Raw genomic sequence first — 8496 nt, forward strand, 5'->3', positions numbered from 1 at the left:
GAAGGCAGCAGACCATGCCTGGCAAGAGCAAGCCACTAGTGCAATCCCTCCTTGCCTCCATGGCTCTGGAGCCACCACTCTCACCCCTACAAGCAACTGCAGATGAAGATGGCTCTTAGAATTCTGGGCCACAGATGGAAGTCTGGAATAGGGTCCTAGGGAAAGCCTACAAAAATCACAAAATGCCACAATCTCAGTAAATATCTTTTATTGTTTCTGGAAGGTTCCTGGCTGTACCTGCCATAAGAAAGACAAAATGAGTCAGGCATGTCTAAGTTTTTGCATTGTGACCTGATGTTCTCTACAAAGTTCATGCTGGAAAACCACACAATTGAGTGACATTTAAAAAAAAAAAAAAAGAAAGAAAGAAAAAGAAAGAAAGAAAATAAAAGAAGGGGCTGGGGAGATGCTTCAGTGGTTAGGAGCACTGGCTACTCTTCCAGAGGACCCAGGTTTGATTCTTCCAGAGGACCTGGGTTCAATTCCCATCACCCACATGATGGCTGACAACCATTTGCGGCTCCCATTCCAGAGGATCTGACGCCCTCTTCTGGCCTCCACAGGCATTGCATGGCAAGGGTGCACTTACATACATATAGGCAAAACACTCATACGCATTAAATAAAAATAAATAAAACAAAAAAATTTTAATTGCAAAATAACCCTCAGAATGTTTTAAGTATACATAATGATTTTGTGTTGGGCTACATTCATAGCTATTTTCGACCACATGGGGCTGCACATAGCCTGTGGCTGCAGGTTGTACAATGCCTGGTAGACCCTCTGAAGAATTTGCCTTCCACATGCTTGGAATCTCAGCACTTAGAAAGTGGCAACAGGAAGATCAGGGGTTCAAGGTCATCCTCCACTCAAACTAGAGAGTTTGAGGCCAGCTTGGGCTCCTGAGATTCCATCTCAAAACAAAGAAAGAATTGACCTCTCTCTGCAAGGAGTTTCCATTTGCCAAGCTGCATACAGTTAATTCTACTTGGAGGTGGGAGTAGGAGTTGAGTGATTTGCCATAAGCACAGGGTGCCTCCTTCCGCAAAGGTCAGAGGATACCTGAGAAGTTGAGAACCAAGAGGAGCAGACAGCTGTCAGGTAGTGGGGGTTGGAGGGAGGTGTTGAATTTTTTATGTTAAGCATTAGCTCATTCCAGTTCTTATGATCTACTATGATATGAATGTTTTCATCCCCCCAGAATTTATACCTAATCTCTGTTGCAATAGGGTTTGTGGGACAGTTGACAGGTGATGGTGCCCTGATTAAAAAGAAATCCTGACTGAGTGTGGTGCTTAGGCAGAGCACTTGCTTAGGATGTAATGGGTCCTGGGTTAAAACACACCAAAGCTAGCCAAGCATGGGGGCGCATACCTCTAATCCCAATACTCAGAAGGCTGAGGCAGGTGCATCTCTGTAAGATCAAGGCCAGTTTGGTCTACATAGTGAGTTCCAGGACAGCTGTGGCTACAGGAAACCCTGTCTCAAAAAGACCAAAAGAAATAAACCAACCACTAAAGCTGAGGCAGCTCATTTGCACTTCCCACCATGTGTGGACACAGCAAGGAGCCAGCTAGGAAGCAGGTGTGAGCACTCATCAGACACCAAGTCCATAGGCACTTTGCCTTCCCAGCTTCTAGAACTTCAAGGAGTAATTTCTGTTTATAAATTACCCAGGCTAGCTGGGCATGGTGGTGCCCACCTGTAATACCAGCATTCAGGATGTAGAGGCAGGGAGATCGAGAATTAGAGGCCAGCCTGTGCTATATAGGGAGACCCTATCTCAATAAAACCAAAACCAAGAAACCTCTCTATCCTACAATAGGGTAGGGGCTGAGGCCTTAGCAGACCGCCTGACAGCACCTGGATCTGGCCTCCGCCTGGTATAGGGACTGAAAATTCAGCAGACTGCCTGAGAGTGCCTGGATCTGGCCTTTGCCTGGTTTAGGGCCTGAGACCTTAGCAGACTGCCTGAAAGTGCCAAACTCAGGCCTCCCCTTAGTGAACTTCCCAAATTGTGCTATAGTGCCTGCTAGTAGGGGTCCAGACACTAGAAGGAAGCCAGAGTGTACCTGACTGGTCCCACTTGTTGATTGTTGTTCCTGAGCAACTGGTATCTGATTTAGAAAGTCCTTTCCTACACCTATATCTTGTAGATTATTGTCAATGTTTTCTTCTAATAGTTTCAGAGTTTCCAGTTTCACATGGAGGCCTTTGATCCATTTGGAGTTGTGCATCCACTTTTGTGCAAGGTGAAAGATAAGAATCTAGTTTCAGTCTCCTACAGGTGGAGATCCAGTTTTGCCAGCACCATTTGTTGAAGATGCTGTCTTTCCTCCATTGTGTCTTCTTGGTCCCTTTGTCAAATATCAGGTGGCTGAAATTATGTGTACTCAGATTTGGGTCTTCAATGATGTTCCATTGATCTATGTGTCTGTTTTTGTGCCAGTACCGTGCTGTTTTTATGACTATAGCTCTGTAGTATACTTTGAGATCTGATACAGTAATCTCCCCGGCATTGCTCTTTGTGCTCAGGGTTGCTTTGTCTGTCCATGGTCTTTTGTGCCTCCATGTGAATTTAAGGATGGAATTTATGGATTTTTTTTCTAATTCTGTGAAGTATGTCTTGGGGATTTTGATTGGGATTGCATTGAATCTATATATTCCTTTTGGTAGGACGGTCATTTTCCCAATATTAATTCTTCCAATCCATGAGCACGGGAGGTCCTTCCATCTTCTGGCATCTTCTCAACCCCTTTCTTTAAAGACTTAAAATTTTTGTTGAAGAGACCTTTTCATTATAGCGATGTCTTTGGTCATGTTTATTCCAAGATTTTTTTAGGCTATTGTGAATGGGAAGGTTTCCATGTACTCTTTCTTCAATTGCTTGTTATTGGTATATAGAAGGGCTACTGATTTTTGTAGATTAATTTTGTAACCTGCCACTTTAGTGAAAGAGTTGATAAGTTCTAGGAGTTTTCTGGTGGAACTTTGGGGAACTCTTAGGTAGTATCATATCATCTGCAAAAAGGGATAATTTGACCTCTTCTTTTCCAATTAATACTCCTTTAATTTCCTATTCTTGTCTTATTGCTCTAGCAAGAGTTTCAAGCACTATATTGAAAAGGAGTGGAGATAGTGGACAGCCCTGTCTGGTTCATGATTTTAATAGGAATGCTTCCAGTTTTTTTCCATTTAGAATGATAGTTAAGTATGGGTTATGTTGAGGCATGTTCCCTCCAGTCCAATTCTCTTTAGAACTTTTTTTTTTATTGTTATAAAAATGTTTATTGTTAGCTGGGCTTGGTGGCTCATGCCTTTAATCCCAGCACTTGGGATGCAGAAGCAGGCAGATCTCTGTGAGTTCAAGGCCAGCCTGGTCTACCTAGCAAGTTCCAGGCCAGCTGGGGCTACAAGGAGACCCTGTCTCAAAAAGACCAACAAAAAAATTTTTTTTATTGTTTACCAAAACCAGTGGACCTCTTATCAAATGCTGCTTGGTAACAAAATCTTATCACAGTTTTAATTTAAAAAAAGAAAAGAAAGAAAGACGCTATTTGTCTCATTGTCATTAGTTAGAATTTCTGCAAGGTCACTTAATCCAAACTTGATCAGGTGTTTCATTCACTCCTTCTTGATCTTGCCAGGCAACAAGGAGCTGCTTACCTCTCATCTTCATGTCTTCACTGTCACAGTTGATCTGCTGGATTTCAGAGTCTTTCATTTCCAAGTAGGGAGCCAGAATCTTCCAGTGCTCACCCAACTTGTTGGCAAATACCTATTTGTTCCCTAGTTACAGGTTTATCTCGCCAAACATCAGGGCTTTCATTTTCCTTCAGTAAAGCATCATTACCTTCTTCAGCTTCATCCTCACCTGCTTTTGTTTCTTCAGAAGGAGGTGGTAGCTCCTTGGCTAGCTTTATTACCATGTTTTTGAGACATTCTGGCAAACTTTTAAACTGCTGGTTGGTTGGCTGGAAGCAGTGAGGGCTTCTCCATGCTAATAGTCTCAGAGCCCTCCAACCATAATTTGAATTGTTCACAGTTTTATATTCATTTTCAACCATACTTTCAGGGTCTGCTTGTTCAATGACTTCTTCAAAGAATTCCTCCAAAGTTGGCATGTATTCCCTTGTTTCTGATTTACAGGCTTCTATATTATCAGGACAGCGATTCCAAAGCCTTGTTAACTCGTCACTTCCATCAAAATTTTCTTGTTGGGGCCTTTGCCTAGGAGTCTTCTGGAGCTGCTCTCTTCTGTATCACTCTTGTGGGCTTGGTATCAGCAGCTCTTTCTTTCACAAAACTTGGGTACCCTTCCTTTTTCCATGAGTTCTGATTTTCTTCAGTGTTTTAATATATGCTCTATCATCTTTGAAACTCTCCATCGGGGGTTTTCAGACAGTAGTTGATCGACTGATTTTGTGTCTTTTTTTAAAAAAATATTTATTATTTTTATTTTCTGTGTATGAGTGTATTGCCTGCACCCGTGTCGTGCAGTGCTGCGGAGGTCAGAAGAGGTTCGTAGCCACCATGTGGGTGCTGAGAATCAAACCCGGGTCCTCTGCAAGAGCAGTCAGTGGTCTTAACCACTGAGCCATCTCTCCTGCCCCTGTAGTATCTTCTATCTAGAGTGATTGCTCATCAGTTACAATATAGTTTGAACTTTTGAATTTGACTTGCCTCTTGAGGTACTGGAATAAAATGAGATACTGCAACAGGATATGTCCACGAAAGTTACTGTCACTCAGTTGTAAATCCACCAACTTTTCACTCGTTGAAAATTTTGCAAAATATTTTTATCGTGAATGCATGTGGAATTTTGTCAAAGGCCTTTTCTGCATTTATTGAGATGACGATGGGGCTCTTGTTTCTGAGTCCATTTATATGATGAATTATGACGTTTATTGACTTGCGTATATTGAACCACCCCTGCATCTCTGGAGTAAAACCTACTTGAACATGGTGAATGATCTTTTTGATGTGTGTCTGTATGTGGTTTGCAAGTATTTTGTAGAGAATTTTTGCATTTAGGTTCATTAAGGATATGGGTCTATAGTTTTCTTTTTTGGTTGTATCTTTACCAGGCTTTGGTATTAGAGTGATGCTGGCTTCATAGAAGGAATTTGGGAGTTCTCCCTCTGTTTCTATCATTTTGGAGATCTTCTTTAAATGTTTGGTAGAATTCTGCTGTAAATTCATCTGGGCCTGGGCTTTTTATAGTCAGGAGGTTTTGTATTACTGTTTTGATTTCCTTATATGTTATGGGTCTGTTTAAACTGTTGATCTCCTCTTGGTTTAACTTTGGTAGTTCCCATGATTGTAAGTATCCATTCATTTTTTTTTTTCTTAGATTTTCAGATTTAATAGAGTATAAATTTTTAAAGTATTACCTTACAATGTTCTGGATCTTTGGGGTGTCTGTTGTGATGTTTCCCCTTTCATCTCTGATTTGTTGATTTGGATTTGCTCTTTCTTTTGTTTACCTGGGCAAAGGGTCTATCTTGTTTAGCTTTTCAAAGAAGCAGCTCTTAGATTCATTGATTCTTTGTATTGTTTTCTTTGTTTCTACTTCATTAATTTCTGCTCTGATTTTTGTTATTTCTTCTCCTCTTGCAGGTTTGGGTTTAATTTGTCCTTGCCTTTCCAGTGTCTTGAGTAGAAATGTTAAGTCATTTATTTGTGCTCTTTCTGATTTTTTAATGTAGGAACTTAAAGCTATAAACTTCTCTCTTTGGACCGCTTTTAAAGTGTCCAAGAGCTTTTGTTGTGTTGTATTATTCTTTTCATTTAATTCCAAGAATGATTTTATTTCTTTCTTAATTTCTCCTTTGACCCACTCATCTTCAGGAGTGTGTTGTTTAATCTCCATGAGTTCATGTAGTGACTAGGGCTTCTTCTGGAGTTGATTTTAAGCTTTATTGCATTATGGTCTGATAGACAGCATGGAATTATTTCAATTTTTTTTTGTATTTGTTGATTTTGTTTTGTGCTCCAGCATGTGGTCAATTTTTTGAGAAAGTTCCATGGGGAGCTGAATAGAAAATGTATTCTTTGGTACTTGGGTGGAATATTCAGATGTCTGTTAGGTCTATTTGATATATGGTATCATTTAATTCAGATGTCTCTCTGTTTATCCTTTGTCAGTTGACCTGTCTAATGGAGACAGTGGGGGTATTGAAGTCCTCTACTATTATTGAGTTGGGGGTAATCTGTGTCTTAAAGTCCTGTAGTTTTGTTTTGGGGAATTTGAGTGCACCAGAGTATGGTGCATGTATGTTCATGATTGTAACATCTTCTTGGTTAATTGCTTTTTTGATCAGAATGAAGTGACCTTCTTTATCTCTTCTGATTAGTTTTAGTTTGAAGTCTATTTTGTCAGATACTAGAATTGCAACCACTGTTTGTTTTTTTAGTGCCATTTGCTTGAAATACTCTTTTCCATCCTTTCACCTTAAGGTACTGCCTGTCCTTGAAAGTGAGATGGGTTTCTTGCAGACAGCAAAAAGACAGACTTTTTTCTTAATTCATTCAACTAACCTGTGTCTTTTGACTGGGAAGTTCAGTCCATTGATATTTAAAATTATTATTGAAATATGTGCATTGGTTGCCATCATTTTGAATACTGTTTGCATTCTTTGTCTAATTTTGTATTTCCACAATTATGTCTTCATTTAGTTTCTTTCTGTTGCCCCTGGGGTATAGTTGTTCCTTTCTCCTTCTTTGTATTGCTTCAAGTATTCTTTGAAGGGCTGGTTTTGTGGACATGTATTCTTTCAGCCTATTCCTGTTGTGGAAGATTTTTCTTTCCCCTCCAACTATAATAGACATTTTTTCTGGGTAAAGTATTCTAGGTTGGCATCTATAGTCACTTAGAGCTGGAAATACCTTGGTCCAGACTCTTCTGGCTTTCATAGTTTACATTGATAAGTCAGCTGTAATTCTGATGGACTTTCCTTTATATGTGAGTTGTTTTTCTTTCACAGCTTTCGGTATTCTCTCTTTGTTCTGTACAGTTACTATTTTTACTATGAAATGCTGTGGGGAGTTTCTTTTCTGTTCCTCTCTATTTGATGTTCCATGTGTTTCTTGTATTTGTATGGGGATGTTTTTTCTTAGTTTTGGGAAATTCTCTTCTACAATCCTGTTTAAGATCTGGTCAATGCCATTAACCTGAAATTCTTCTCCTTTCTCTTTGCCTATGACAAATAGATTTGGTCCTTTCATGGTGTCCTACATTTCCTGCATATTCCATTCCTGTGTTTTTTAAATTTTTTTTCATAATTTTTGCTTGAGCGGTCCAATTCTTCAACTTTATCATCCAGTGTTGATATTCTGTTTTCCACTTCATTCAGTGAGGCTTTCTCCTGTTGTTTCAAGTTGTCTTTTTGAGTTTTGCACTTCCTTCTTCATTTCTGCCTGAGTTTTCTTCAATGTTTCTATTTTTTTGTGAATTCATTCAGAAGTTTATCCCTATCTTCTTTTAGTTCTTTGATTTGTTTGAGTGTTCTTTAAATTCGTTGAATTCCTTGATCATGTTTATGATTGTTCTTTTAAATTCAATGTCCTGGGTTTTCTCTAGATATCTCTAGGAGGCTTTCCTTGTAGAACTCTTCTACAGGATTGGTGTAGTTTGCTGGGAACATGCTGTTTTGGTTTTCCAAATTATTATTTTTCCATTGTGATTTTGGCATGTGGATTTCTTTTGTTGTTTGTGAATCTGGTATGAAACTCAAGCCTTCTTTTGTTGAGTTGAAGTCTGCTTCTGTTTGTATTATTAGTGTGCCTTGGTTGTTTTCCTATTCGGTATGTAAATCTGGTTAGTTTAGGTTTCAGGTTCTCTCAGATTTTATTTTGGAAGGAACTGGTGGCTTCAGATCAACTCCCACAGAGGCCCAAGTAAGGCTCTCCCATAAAACTAAAAAGCTTCTGTACAGGAAAAACAACAATCAAGAAAGTGAAGAGAAATCCCACAGAGTGGGGAAAAAAAAATCTTCACAAGTGACACATCTGACAGAGATTTAATATCCAGAATATATAAGGACTCAAAAAACAAAGAATCAAGAAACCAAATGACCCAATTAAAAGATGGGCTAAAGATCTAAACAGAGTTCTCAAAGGAAGAAATAAAGATGGCTAAGAAACATCTTTAAACATGTTCAACATCATTAGTAATTAGGGAAATGCAAATTAAAACCACTTTAAGATTTCATCTTACCCCAGTCAGAATGGCTAAGATCAAGAGAACACATGATACCAAATGCTGGAGAGGATGTGGGGAAAGGGGAACACTCATCCACTGCTGGTGGGGTTGCAAACTCATGCAAGCCCTATGGAAAGCAGTGTGGAAATCTCTTAAGAAACTAAAAATGAACCTCTCATTTGACCTGGTTATACCACTCCTTGGACTCATCTTATTGCAGAGACACTTGTACATCCATGTTTGTTGCTGCTCTTTTCACAATAGCTAAGAGGTAGAAGCAACTTATGTGTCCC

General features: G+C 39.3%; 1 pseudogene; it reads right to left on the minus strand.

Moving 5' to 3' along the window:
• Positions 1-207: 207 nt before the first annotated feature.
• Positions 208-8496, minus strand: part of LOC103731897 — a 16636-nt pseudogene continuing 8347 nt past the window's right edge.

This window comes from Nannospalax galili, unplaced genomic scaffold (genome assembly GCF_000622305.1).
Source record: "Nannospalax galili isolate Female #2095 unplaced genomic scaffold, S.galili_v1.0 scaffold113, whole genome shotgun sequence".
NCBI classification, from domain to species: domain Eukaryota; kingdom Metazoa; phylum Chordata; class Mammalia; order Rodentia; family Spalacidae; genus Nannospalax; species Nannospalax galili.